Source organism: Saccostrea cucullata, unplaced genomic scaffold (genome assembly GCF_032062105.1).
Source record: "Saccostrea cucullata isolate Sc308-1 unplaced genomic scaffold, CSIRO_AGI_Scuc_v1 ctg699, whole genome shotgun sequence".
Lineage (NCBI taxonomy): Eukaryota > Metazoa > Mollusca > Bivalvia > Ostreida > Ostreidae > Saccostrea > Saccostrea cuccullata.
Window position 1 is genome coordinate 231,587 of NW_026929109.1, and position 15,284 is coordinate 246,870.

The following is a 15,284-nucleotide window of genomic DNA, read 5'->3' on the forward strand; positions in this document are numbered from 1 at the left end:
AAGTAACTACTTAGATCCAACATTCTAAAGTTTTAGCATCAAACAATAACAAAGAATATTGATTAGTGAACCAACAAGAGGCTCATGGGCTACATTGTTCACCTGAAAACTTCCGTCAGATTGATCTATATAAACAGTTCATTCCTAAATAGTTTAAATGGGTCGGCCCAACCTTCTAATATCCTACCCTTGGTGTAATCTTTGTTTTTAAGTATCAGATTTCAATACTAAGTAACCCCACTACAGAGTTATGAACATGATATAATTTTTAATACTATTTTGCCAGTGACCTTGAAATTGTTCAAAATGACCTTTATAAAGTGCAAATATTTTTCAATAGTTAACCAGACACAATATTTTTGCCAATGACCTCAAATTTGCCAAAATGACTTGGGTCTAGGTATTGCTATAGCCGTAACTCATGTATGATCTTCATTTGAAGTACCAACTTCCAATATCAACCTATTACATACAATAAGCTAGAAACAAATTTTATTTCTTTTCTTTGAATTTGTTCAGCCTGACCTTGAGTCAAGGTCACATAACAACCTTGTGGCTTTTAAGTAACAGTTGTGTGAAGAAGAAACCTTCAATGTTTTTTTAATCTAGAAATTTATGCATCAGACACAAATTTTACATGTTTTTGGCCAATGACCTTGATTTTGCTAAAATGGCTTTAGTCCAGGTCATGAACATGTTTAGCTCAAAGGCAATCCTAGTGCCCTGTATCAATCTCAAATGTTTATAAGAGGGTAAAGAACCTGACAAGAATATACTTCATCTACCATTGACCTTTGTCTTGTTGGCATGACCTTAGGTCAAGGCCAAAACGTAAGATCAAGTCATAAGCAATCTTATCATTAAGCAAGAGTATACCATGTTTCTTTATTGCAAGATATGATAAGGAAAAGGAATATTTCATTTTTCTAAATGTGACCTTGAACTTGACTAAATGATCTTGAAACAAGGTTACACCTTTAACTTATAGGCAATTTTTGTATGAAGAACTTACAATGCTTGTCCATACTAATTTTTCAAGGTTTTTCAGTTTTGAAGTTTTAACCTAGACTTGATTTGCACTGACAGACAGCTAGACAAACAAACAGTCAGATGTATGGTCATATAGATATAGATGTAATATACTGGACAGAAGTCCAACTGCAAACAGTATACAGCCATTACATGTAAAAGAATGTGGGGTGCTAAAGTTTAAAAAGTGCTCACATCCCCAGGACCTCCCTCAAACAGAAGACCTAAAGCACTTCTACAAAGGACGTGGCATTACAAGCCATTAGTGAATTGAATTACTGGACAGGAAAAGTGTCCTAACTTTTAACACAGATAGGTATCCCTCTCCAAGTTATTGAATTTCATACAAATAAAGTCCATCATAAAAGTGGAAGAAAAAATAATTATCTTCCTAAAACTCGATGAAGTTCGACCGCATTGTCTCTATGCCGACTGGCAAGTTTCTTACGGAAGTTTGTAACATAACACATACCATAAAAAGTTGAATTTTACTTTAATATGCCCAAGAAGCAATGAACATGTACTATAAAATGTCAATTAGGGATAAACTTTAAAATTCCTTGGGGAAATTTGACCATCTAGGTGTATGCAATAAAAGTTTCATGTTGTTATTAAGGTCCCCTGAGTACCCCATCATCAATACATCTATGTAGAAAAAATCCATAATAATTCTGTATTTAATGAGTTCATAGCACATATGTGATTGAAATGAAAAATTTATGGTGATGGACCATCTTTGAAGTGAAAAACAAATATTAATCCCTTTGAATCTCCCAATTTAATTAGTAGATCGACTGCATGTAATGTTTGATTCGGACTTTTTTTATGTCGTGAATTAACGCTTTATTCATACCCTTATAGACTAATACATCAGTTTTATCCTGTGTCTAAGTGTAATAAACTTGCTGCTCTTCTTCAGGGGGGAGAAAAAAAAGACAAAAGTTTTGTCTGTCTCCATGAAGCCAACCTTAAGAGACTGGCTTTGACAAATCTTGAATTCCTACGTCACAAGTTAGTAAATACACAGTAATTAAAAAGCAAATCTAAGGTTATGTTCATTTGATTTTGCAAAAGGGAGTATTTAGGGAGGAACAAACTCCAACATAAATTCAAACCAACCCTCCATAATGAATGTCTTTCTGAAACTTTGTACTTTTTAATCAAAAGAATTGAAAAAAAAATGTCAGTGCAAAAGTTTGTTTTATCCGAATTGCAAAGACAATTCTTCATGAGGTGATAAAAGTAACACACATGTTGGTGTGGTACTCACTAATGAAGCCTTTTTACCAAGGTCTCTCGATCCTCATCATGTTTTATCATTATCAACATCATCCTCAGATGAATATATATTGCAAGAACTCAAAATATTTCTCTGACAAAAAGCTTTCAATTTAGATAGTTCTCATTTCTCAACTCTTCTTTTCTATTGAAGTTAAGTACATCAATATAAGAGAAACATCAGCATTTTGTATAAAATGGTGACATAATGTAGTGAGAATAGATTTAAATTATACACTGTATGACTTCTTAGCCTATCCTTTCATATAAGAGTACAGTTCTATATAACCAATTATTATGCTATCTCAGTGGTATATCTGTGTTTGAGTTTTGAAAATCATCTTGTTCTTCCTTTAAATTCATTTATATAAATTTTATATGTATTGGTGTATTAAGTTCCAACTTCTGAAGTGTTACAAATAATTTTTTTTAAAATATTATTTGTGCATTTATAAAGCACAACAAGAAATCTAGAAAATCGATGTATATTATACAATTATGGACTCTTTTGGTGTTAAATATGGTTTGTTATTCACCAGAAAAATATTCATCTTGGTCAATATGGATATTTTTCTGGTGAATAACAAACCATATTCAACACCAAAAGAGTCCATAATTGTTTTATTATATAGTCCGAACTTGAATAAATAAGACATTGAAGGCTGAATGCAGACACCATTTTCATAAACGAACTTCCGTCGTTGAAAAAAAAAAATCCAGATTAAAGTTTGTCACCTCCTTGTTTTCCTTTTTGAGTTTCGCTGAGTAAGATGTCCAAATGTTTAAAAATAATCCTGCAATAGGTTTTTATAATATTCTTCCTGCTCAGATACGTTGCTCGCTGCGGACGTCACAATGCCACTGCACGCGCAATGACCCTCCAGTGAATACGGCCTCAAATCCGGTGAATATGTAGTGTTATGAACTGTTTGCGCTTGTATAGATTATATAGGGAATATAAATAGACGAATAATTATTTAATGCTTATAAAATTGTAAAACCTTTAGAAATTTCTTATTCTGGAAATTTAAGTCAATCCCTTTACATGTATTTCAACTGTCATTTGTAAAGTATGTAAAACAACCGAACTATTTTCTCGAGATCATTAAGGTAGTCCGATCCTCAGGTTTAAAAAAATTGCAGTTAAGTAATCAAAAGTACTCATAAAAGTATCTCTGAATCCACAAAGTTATGTAAATTTATCCACAGTGTTTGTTTAAAGTTCAACATTAAATTTAATCATATTATATAGGGAAAATCATCAAATCTCTTAATATTTTTGCAGAAAAAACGAATAGGAATATTAGCTTAGCATTTTTTAATCGCAAATTGATCAACAAATATATTTTATGTTAAAAAACGATACGTATCCAGGCATTCAGAGAAATTGTCATGCTTTTTATACTTATTTGGTATTTTTGTCTTCTATTTTCGTCATGTATTCTATGATACATAGTGTAAAGGCTTTTGCTATCATTGAAAGACACCACAAATCACTTCATATTTCATAACATGCTAATAATCATTGGTATATAAGGCTGGATTCAAGAAAATCTTATTTCTCTATAACTGTATTATTTTTTTTCCTTTTATAGGGTACAAATGTCAACTTTTATAAGACCTTTTCTATAACTTCCAAAAACCTTGAATCTTATAAAGATGAATATAATGAAAATTGTTGCATGAAAAAAATTCATTTTCAAGCTTCATTTTGATGCATTTCAAATTAAATATATATTTTTGGAGTTATCCTTCCTGGCTGAGGATCGGATATCCTTAATGTCCTTGAAAATTCTTAGTAATAAGAAAACAAATACTCAGAATTCTCCGAGCATATTTATTAAACATATTTGGTTCTGAGTCAAAACACTTCAGTGGGGTTGTCAAGAAAGTAGAAGTGACAGAATGAGTAATATTTATTATGCAAAATTCCAAAGACAAGACGTAAAAAAAAAATTCCAAAAATAAAATTTGAAAGCTTTAATGTCGTTTTAAGTGTCACATTCAATAATTGGCAAGATCATACACCACCTTCAAAAAATTTAACAAAAAAATACATCTATATTAGTTTTTTTTTTATTATCTATTCATCATAATTGCATACAATGCGATGACAAGTTGAGAAAGAGGAGAGGTTATTTTTAGACTCTACACAGTCACTCATTGTAAAACTTTTGTATCTACAGAAGAGAAAATGCCATTTGTTTTCACATCTGTAAATTCTTAAGCCGTCACAATGATCTGTAAGTCAGATCTGAAAAATATCAACTAGAACTTTCATAGTTCCACATCTGAGCAGTTTAGCGATCCAAGTTAGAAGATAAGCGCGAAGACTTAGCAGAAAACAGGGACGGTGCCTTCTTTAACGTCCGACTCATTTTAAAAAGAAGCAATGATAAATGTAAGATTATTCTTCAGCGTCTTTTGACTTTAATAAACAACACAAAAGAAATTTGCCAAGATGCCATATTCATTTATTATAAAAACCCCTGGAACGGCTCCAAAGTTTTCCTGATACTTCCCTTACTATTTGTTTAGATTAGCAGACATTTTACATATCCAATAAAAGGTTCACTAGAAAGTTTCTGATCAATTTCATATTAAGTTGTCAAAGCTTCGACTTCACAAAAATTGACATAAAACCTCTCTCTGCATTTTTCTGGTCCTCCGACATGATTCAAAAAACATGGGTGTCTTCTAGCTCGGCATATTTTTGGGGTTTCTCTCTCCATTTACTTAATTTAACTTCCAAGATGAAAGGGTAATCTTAACAACAATGGTGTGTTCACATTCAAGAGAACAAGTCAATGACGAAGTCTAATTATTCTGAAAAAAATATGTAACATCTATCAAACCTTATACCTGTAGAAAAATCAGAATATGCCATAATAACAGCTTCAATATTTGAACAGCCATTTTAATCTTCCAGGATTTTTATAAAAAGCAAATAAGTATATTGTAAAGCTGTCAGAACATGCTGATCTTGTATGACACATTCCTGTAACATATGCTTCTTAAATTGACACATATATTTTTCAACTTGGATTGTACAAAATGAATGAAACAAAGGACTTTATATCCTCTTTTTTCTAACCTTGAACACAGTGATATGTCACCTTAACAGACAAATTTTAACCTTGCCATCTGCTATAGCTCAGAGCATCTCCTTAAAGGCATCTCAAAGGAAACAAAGCTTATATATCTAATGCTTAAGAAATGTATTTATAGGCATTGATACAAAATTAATTATGAGCAAGAGAAGAATTTCAAACAGTTCTAATTCAGCATGTTAACTCTTTTCCTCTCAGGATTAATTTACTTGAGATCAAGAAGAACCTGGTATAACTATCCAATCAATAATAAATATTGACAGGTTACGTAATGACGACATAAAATGGACAAAATCATGTCAGAATACTTGCATAATTTGCAGGCTATGGTACACTAACAGTTTTGTATTCATTATTATGGGTCAATTAAGGTTGAAAAGGTTAAACGGAACAATCTACAACTTCTGTCCAATAACCAGGTTTATGTGAAACCTTAACTGATGGTTGACTTTACAGTAAGTATAATTTTACCCACAAAACTCAATTCATTTATTCTATAATTTAATTGGAACCAAAAATCCTTCATTAGTAAAGTTTAATTTGTACTACAGAAAAAAATTGCATGTTAAAAAGACAAATGCTCTATTTAACATGTGTCATAAATTTCCCTGACAATACACAATCCAATGAAACGGCCTTGAATTCCAGAAAGATTCTTTGAAATTGGCTGTATCACAGGTGACATTAGTACGCATCTTTTAAATATCCTCTATATATCATACACAATAAAGATTTGATAAATGCCAAGAACATAAATTTTCACCTCAGCTAAATTTACCAGTTGATTTATTTTTGAAAATTTTTGAGCAATGGATTGGTAATTCATCGTACATCATAAATAATAATTCCCTGAGGTTGGTTCTAGAATAATTTTTCTTTTTTCTATCCCATGATTGTAACAATAAAATACAGGTTTATTACACAAAAATTTAGCATATTAATGCAATCTAAAAAAAATTTTAATGGTTTTTAAAATCAAAACTTGATTATTTAGAGCAATTAAAACTTCAAAAGAAGTGAGAGTCTCTTGAGAATATGTGACAGGACTCAGAACATAAGGAAGTTTTTGTCCTTTTATTCTTCTAGCTTTGTTAAAACCTTTATTAGATCAAGTGGAATCATCATTATTCATGGGGGACCAATGTTTGTGGATTTCGTGGGTCAATCTTTATACCCATGAATTTATATCCCTGGAAATTAACACTTATTTTGTAAAACATACTGATTTATTGTAGAAATGGATTATCCCATAAAAATTACGTCCCAATGAAAAGGTAAAATTTTGCTTGCCCATGAACTTTGACCCCCGACCCCAAACCCCACAACTAAAATGATTCTACAGTAGTATTCAACAATATAACAAATCAAGTTTAATTAGTCATCATTTTATTCTTTTACTATCAGTAATTGATGACTTGTGTCTCAAATCACCTTTCATCATCATATAACAAGAGGCCCATGGACCATAGCACTCACCTGTTGTTCTTCTGAATCAGAAAACTTTTAAGATTTTTATATCCCCATAAGCTTCATCATTTGAAAACAGGATTGAAAAAAATAACCTTGAAAGTCATCATAGTAACTTTTGGTTATACATGTGTGTATCACAATTAAAAGTGACTGTGAAGACTTTCTTTATGAACGTGATCACAGTATGTTCTTGAACTACAATCCTCATTGCTGAACCTGAACTTTAATTCTTGTAGTTGCAAAGTACCCACCAAACTAAAGAATAACTACCGGGTACTTTTAATTAGCACTTGTTTCTGCAGAAGTTTGGCTCTAAATGTTAGTACATATAAGTCAAATCAGGAAGAGAACAGAAATAATGACAGTGGAATACATTTGAATATCTTTATATCATCTGTTTAAAAGAAAGAATCCCAAGGCTAATATATTTTGAAGCTGTAAAAAAAATGCAAAAGGAAATATATCATATACATATATGATAATTCAAATTTCATCCTAATAAACATCAAATGCATTGATAGGAAAAGACAGAGTTTGGCATGACAAAATATATTTCTTACTTTTAAGCTTTTAAAAACTTAAAAAAATCTTAATGATTGTATGCTTTCGTTTGATTATATTTATAATATCATAAATTTTATAAATGGGATTAGGCATAATTTCTAAAAATTTAATATGCCCTTTCCCTACATGTGAAATATACATCAAAACGTTTTTGTTCATTATTACATGATTCATGTTGCATTGGTAATTTTGTAAAACTGAAGAAAACAAAATAAATATATCCAACAAAACCCTATAATTTCACAACTACCAGTACTAGTTTTCAGATAAACAGTGTGCAATTCATGTGGTATAATTATATACATAATTCAAGCATTGATGTTTTTCTGTTTCCCCTATGAAAATGTCATTTTCAGAATGCGAATAATGTCTGGTTAGAGTGTAAGTTTTATCTACAAACTAGCAAACCAGAACTTGTGAAGAATAAATCCAACGATCTATTCTCCCCATTGTCAGCTTTTCTGGCACAAAATTAGTGAAAACAGTGCTGTTTCCACTTAATATTAGAGAGTGTCTTTTACTTAGCATGATCAAGACGTCAAATTAGAAGTATTTACGTTAATTACTTGTGTAATTCTTTTTAAACTCAGACCAGAAAATTGCACCTAAAACTTGCATTGATGGTACATATTTTGTAAGTAATTCGTGACAAATTAAAAGCATGCCTCCACGATTACTTAATCTGTTCCTACCGTCTGTCTCCAAAAAAAAAACTGAAGCTGCATGGATTATGGCCTAAGTCGTCATAAAAATAAAAATAAAACTGAAACTGCCCTATTGTAACTAGCGTAGAATTATCACCATAGCCTTGGATCACCACAAGAGATTAACGTAAAATATGACTCCATAGTCCATGATTCAGAGTAAACATTTATTTAGGCCAATTAATTTCCCATTTCAAATGTTAGCAGCCATATATGTCTTTAAAAAGTATTTAAGCAAGCGATGTAATATTTGATTTCAACCTAACGACCAGAAATTGCTGCCTATTAAAATGTTTTATTACAAAAATATCGTTTTTGAAAATGTCAATGATTTAACTACTTCAAAACTGCAAATTCAGCCTACTTTTAATTGGTTATGATAAAGAAATATGCCTCATAAAAAATAATACCATTATGGGGTTTTTTTTCCTGAAAAAATTAAGTATTTCACTTAATATAAACAAAGTTAATCACTTACTTAGGGAAAGTCAAACCAGAAATCGCTGTCCTCGGGTCATAGTTCCATATACAGACAACAGATTCAGGGATGGACCTCTGAAATGGTACAATAACTCACTTAATAGTTTAACTCTAAGAGTTCATTTTAAATAGAGATCTGTGAAGAATTTATACAATACACAAACTACTGAAAGTTGACTTATCATTTCTATAGGAATTTGAATTTAATTTAATTAATAAGCTTTATTTGAGATTTATACTTTCCACTGTCTCTGCTAAATAAAGCTGCAGTTGTTAAAAATTTCTACCATTCAGATTTTGGAGAGCTAAATGTGAACTGTTACCTAAGACAGCAGGTGACAATGTTACATCCTCCTATCCCTCCAGGACCAAGGCACTTGTGAAGTCTGTACACTAAAACTGTATAAATAGGAATCAATGGTCAAGTTAAAGGCAAAGCAATTATGGATATACGTTTTTAATAAAATATATATATACATATGGGTGTAACCAGTTGGCAAGGGATGCACACTCCTCCATGGCAACTGATCCCACCTCTGATGTTTTGGATGTCAGTGTTTGCTCTCCTCCTATTTTTTATTGTTTAATCAACTTTTGATCTTGAATACTGTTCATTACCTACATATATTTCATACTCTTTTATGTTGAATAATTTTGATCAAAATTAAGCAAATATTACATATCAATATCAGATTAATATACCAATTTAAAAGGTAAAGGGTCAAAGGTCATTACCTCTGGTGCAAAATATTAGGTTATCAGTTTGCGAATATATATAATAACAGTAATTTATTTGTATAATATGTTAGTAAAAGTTATAGTGTAGTCCTAGGGATACAGATGAACTAGTGACAACATATTGATCATTGAAAAGGTACTTTTCAGTCAAAATTAAAGTTTTTTAAGGAAAATGAATTATACATATATAAACCTGTTTGAAACAACCTCTAATCGAGTTCATTAAACAAGAGAAGATAATAATTATTATAAAGACAAAAAGAAAGCAACTATTTCCAACTAGAAACATGACAAAAAGACTCAAAATTCCAGCTACATAAGTTTTGGAGAATCAAGAAATAGGCGACTCAAATATAGTAAAACTAAATGTCACAAGTTACGGCAAGCTTGACCTCCTAACAAGATATACACTGAACCTGTGTCATTAGTTACAGCATGTCCTACACTTTAATCAAGAATTGAAAAAAAGTCAACTAGAAATAGAATAGCTTAGTTAAGAAGAGATAAGAACTGCGCAGCTGAGATAATTCTGTTTGTAGGAAGTTATACAAGGTATTGAAATAATTTGCACCAAATACAGAATAACAAATGTCAGATGAAGGTCAGAAGAAAAGACAAAGGTAGTATATTTATAAATAAATTGTTCAAATGAGATGTATCGGAATATATGATACACTTTTCCAGATGTCATCATGTGTAAGTGAAATGAAGATTAATTGTTACATATTCAATCAAAGTAGTTATATACAATTGAGGTCAATAGAAAGGTCATGGTGATTAAAACTTCAGAAAATTGAGAAGGCATGCCAGCATGTACTTGCATTGGGTTAAAGTCAAATAAAGATATTCCATATATAACTTAATTAGCTCAATAAGAATTTGAGATCAAGATTTTCAATTATGACAGAGATGCATTGCACTACCCATGGACCTTAAGTCTTTAACGGTCAACTCTCTCATGCATGGGCCAACTCTGCAGCCACAACTGGAACTGCAGACTGGTGAATTCCCCTTACCATCAATTTCGCCCCTCCCTGGAAATCTCCTTAAACTGGAGATATCCATATGAATTCCCTATTCTAGCAGAGAATTAGCTGTTTTAAGCTTGAATTTTTGAAATCATAAAATAAATTTTGATAGATTTTTTTACTTCACCCTTTCAGCTAAAGGATTAGAGGCCTACGGCAGGACCATAAAATTAAGTTTTTGTCTCTTCATCAAACTAGAATTTGTTCATGCAGCTATTTCAGAGCAGGAGAATGACCATTTCAAAAAAAAAAACTAGCAACATCCCATCCTAGGTATCCTGATTTCATGACATATGAGAAGCCAACTGAAAAAAAACAACCTTTTTTACTGAAATTTTCTGAAGTGGTACAAAGCTTAGAGTTACTAAAAAAAATCAATTAATTAAATTCTAAAACAATTCCCCAAACTGTTTTGCACTCAAATTAATTGTGTCTTCTGACAGTCCAAATATGCATCGTGTTTCATCAAATAAATTAATGCATTTGACTTTTTTTTATCCTCGGCGATCACAAGCTTCTGTCAATGGGGGCCGCTGTACATTTGGATATCAAAGTAAATTTGGGGGTTGATTAAAATCAAACATCATTGAAAAAAAAATTATCCTCAACACCAATAAAAAAGCCTATCTTTTTGCAGAACATTCAAACGAACATACTCCTTAATACTGCTTAATAAAATAGAAATGACAAATTAGACTTACTTAACTTTTATTTGATAGAAAATATTGTTAGTATATGAACCATAATACAGCTTTTCTATTTTATTATACCCCCCGCTTGAAAAGCGGGAGGGTATATAGTATAAATCGGGACGTCCGTCCGTCCGTTACGCTTTGGGGTACTTTAATCTCGTATCCCCAACTCTTCTCATACCACTGAATGAAATTTGATGAGACTCTCGCAGAATCTTTACATACTGCCATTGTGCACCTCCTGTATTACTTTTTGCTCTGACTCATATTTTGGGTTTCCCATGGCAAAATATGGACAGTGCCTATATTCATATGGGGGGGGGGAAGGGGGGGTATCATTACTTGAGCTCATTGCCCACAGTACCTCTAGTTTGGAATATGTTGCTACTGAAATTTCACCATTATGACATCTGACTTCATCATGTATTTGCTTAATAATGTTTTGTAGTACATGTACTAAATGTGTGTTCTTATTGTGTAGTCATAAATCAAAAACAAATTACTCATCAATAATAGAGAAATTTAGATATAAAGGAAACAACACATATATGTATTGAACCTGTTTGACTTTCTCATATACATTTACTATAAAATAACATATTTGGTAACCAAAAAAAACATTTTCACCAGATTTCAAAATCCAATAAATCATTATATGTATGTAACTAATTTATCTTTTTTTGAAATGATGGATAATTAATATTTCAAATTTCCCCCTGGGGGAAAAACTAAAACATTTACTGAATGTTATGGTTTTAATAGGTCCATTTAAAATAATAACAGAAGTTATGATATTTTTATTTTATACTCTCTGTGCGACACATACATTACTGAGATTGATTCATCTATATTTCCTTCATAGTAAGTTTTTAATGTGCTTACTAATTGAAATTTATTTAATTGAATATATATTGAACATGTACATCTGTACAATATTCAGCGTATATGCAAGTATACTTTTAAATCTAGGTGGATATAAATGAATTTAATTAATTAACTCCTCTATCCCTTAATTGTGTCATATATAAATAATACAAAAGTAAAAACAAAGTCTAATTCTCTGCCCAAGGACTTTATGTTTGGACAGCAAAGGTCAATCATTTTGACAATTTTGTGCACTTAGTGGACAAGCCAAATTCAAGGGACAACCTTTTCTACAATAAAAATGACATAAATAGCCTATAACAAGATTGGACATCTTCATTTGTGAAACTGCCCATGCAAATGTTTGACTTGTATTTGAGGTTAGGTTACAAGTGTTAAGGAGAAAATTACAAAGAAATGGTCAGCATGTTGACTATATATGCCTAGGTCATAGCAGACTTATTGTCTTTTTTGTTTTTATTTTTTTTTTCTCCCTTTCCTTTCTTTCTTGACAAATTAAGAAACATTTTAATTACATGTAATGCATTTGTTTCAAATTAATTTTTATTGAATAATCAAGTGGATTGGAAACAAGTTCATTTTTAAAAGTTTGTTTTTTTCTAATATTTGGTTACTATAACAACTGTTGATATGCATGCAAATATGCAATCATAAGTTCATTTTTAAAAGTTTATTTTTTCTAATATTTGGTTACTATAACAATAGTTGATATGCATGCAAATATGCAATCATAGAAATGTAGCATGCTTTTTACCCCAAAAGTTGATACACTGTAGCAATTATTTAAACTTTTTGAAGCAAATATCTTTTGTATATCTTTTTAAACATTCATTAAAAAGCTATGCAGATATCAAGTTGTAAATTTTATATTTACTAAATCTAGGTAAATGCAAAATTTACACTATGACGACTGTTGAAAATTTTGCATTTATACCTCTAACTAGTAAAATTAAAATTTTCAACATGATACAAATGTGAAAAGGGGGGGGGGGGGTTAAATATTTGCAATGGTTCCTTGTTTAGAGTTTCAAGTTTCATTGTTTAAAAAAATCAGAAGGGTCAATTTGCTGAAACAAAAAAATTTGCTTCTTTGGCTGAACAGCAATATGATACCAAAGATATAATCACTTTCTCTAAATCTTGCCGCTACCTGAATAAGTTAATTACTCAATAATCAATAGAATTAACTAGTAAAAAATAATGGCACTGATTTAATTTACAAGTTTTTCTTGAGAAAAAAAATCAATAGCCATAATTTATTGGAAATTCTATTTAGATCTTCTGATCTGATTCTTTTCTCATCTGGTTAAAAATACAATGGCTTGATTTACACCAAGCCTTACTTAAGATTATAATTTTCAGACTGTGATCAAGACACTAAATGTATATATATATGTACAATGTCTTATCATATTTCATTTAAAAACATCTGTTTAAAATCCCATATCCCTCTTTGATGTAAATCTATTTGTTCAGATAAAGTTACTAATCAAATTAAAACATACTTAAGTTTACATTCGGCCTCAGGGATTAAAAATTGTGTGCTTTCACAGTTCAGAACTTAAGAAGGAAAAAGGATGTTTATAAGTAAGTTGACTTTACAATTCTTTCACACAACACTTATCTATTTACTTATAAAGACCCTTCCTTTTTGAAGACTTGAACGTGTTAATCTTACCAGCAGTAGAGAAAATTGAGTACATATGGCTCTGAAGCTGCTAGGATAACTTTTGAGCTTAAATAGCCACTTCTTATATAAGCCTACACAAAACAATTTTTAACCCATGCATCTCTTTATAAATTAATTAACACATAATTAACATCTTAAATCTGCAAATTTGTACTTTTCTTCAACAATTCCAAAAGAAGACATAGAAATTCTGAAATGACATCATTGCAAAAACTAGAATTTCCAATGTTTCATAAATTGTAAGTTATTTCCTTAAATGGTCATTTATTAATATAAGGATTGGCCACTACTTTAACATGATTTGTTTCCTAAAGGTGATAAAACTAAAGCTGGGAAATGTTTAATTTAATAGTGATGATGATGATTAAACAGCTTGCTTACAGAGATAGCTATAAGGGTATATAAATTTTGAAAGCTGGGGGGGGGGGGGGGGGTCTTCCTACTTATAATTTGTCACACAAAACATTTTGAAAATTCATGCAAATAAGAATACCATGGAACTGCATCTATATGCAAATAGAAACATACACTAGGTCTGATGTAAATTGTTTGTATTTACATTGAAATCTGTCATATGTTAAATCCCCTGACCAAGACAAGACCCCCTACCATCCACCCACACCAACCCCCTAACTATACCCCCCATCACCCTACCCAGACCCTCATCACCCTACATGAAAACACATGTACTTGAAATAAAATACACATTTTCAGCTCCATTATTTCTCTTCTCATATAATTATAGACTGAAGTTATAAGCTCTGACCAATGGTCAATATTCACTAATTGATTATCTGTCCACACAACTTGATATATACATGCATGCAAATGACAATAAACTGCAGAACAGTGTTTATTTGTTTTCTATAAAATGTTCTATTTATTGCACCTTCTTTTTTCTTTTCTTGTTTTTTTTTTTTTGAGAAATTGAATTGTGCCTGTATATAGTAATTTTTATAAACAATAATGTACTTTAAATTCCATTAAAGTGTTCATTTAATTCATTTTCCATAAAAAAAACAAATATTTCTTCAAAACACACATTGAAAAGATTTCTCTTGAATTTTTTTACTGCCCATATAATGTCACAAAGTGTGTTTCCAGTCAGCTTCTTTTATTATTCATCAGCAGAAAAATGGACCAGACTGTATTCTTAAATTTCATAATTTAACAAGAACCCATAAACTTTATTATCTAATCAATACCCAAACCATCTCTGAAACTCTAATTTTGTTCAAATACTTGAGTGTCAAACGAGCTCGTTTCCATGGTAATAAAATGACTTATTTTGGAAATCGTCAGCAATAACATCTGGTTATGATTTTGAAGTTTTATTTAAATGTTGTATTAAGAAGCCCAGCCCCCTTTAGTTCAGTCTAGTAGGCGTGAGTTTCGTGTTCATGACATGTGTCAAGCCCCCTGTGAATTGATTTTTCTGGACGAAAACAATAGCCAGTGTAAATTGTAAACATAAGGCCCAGTGAATTCCAAGCGATTAAATTCGCATGTCAATTTTAATTTACGAATATACGATACTGAAACACACTGATGATTTCAATCACTGTTTAACTGGGGCAGCGTGAATAAACACACAGTTTATCTGTTGGATACTTACA

The 15,284-nt window shown here is 31.0% G+C and overlaps 1 protein-coding gene across 1 annotated transcript in view; it reads right to left on the bottom strand.

Moving 5' to 3' along the window:
- The window catches only part of LOC134279791 (caspase activity and apoptosis inhibitor 1-like), a 71,015-nt gene extending 62,306 nt beyond the window's left edge, over positions 1–8,709 (bottom strand). The window contains exon 1 of the mRNA XM_062762209.1: positions 8,634–8,709. The gene's annotated coding sequence lies outside the window, so the exon portion shown is untranslated. The remainder of the gene's footprint in view (positions 1–8,633) is intronic.
- Between the last annotated feature and the right edge of the window lie 6,575 nt (positions 8,710–15,284).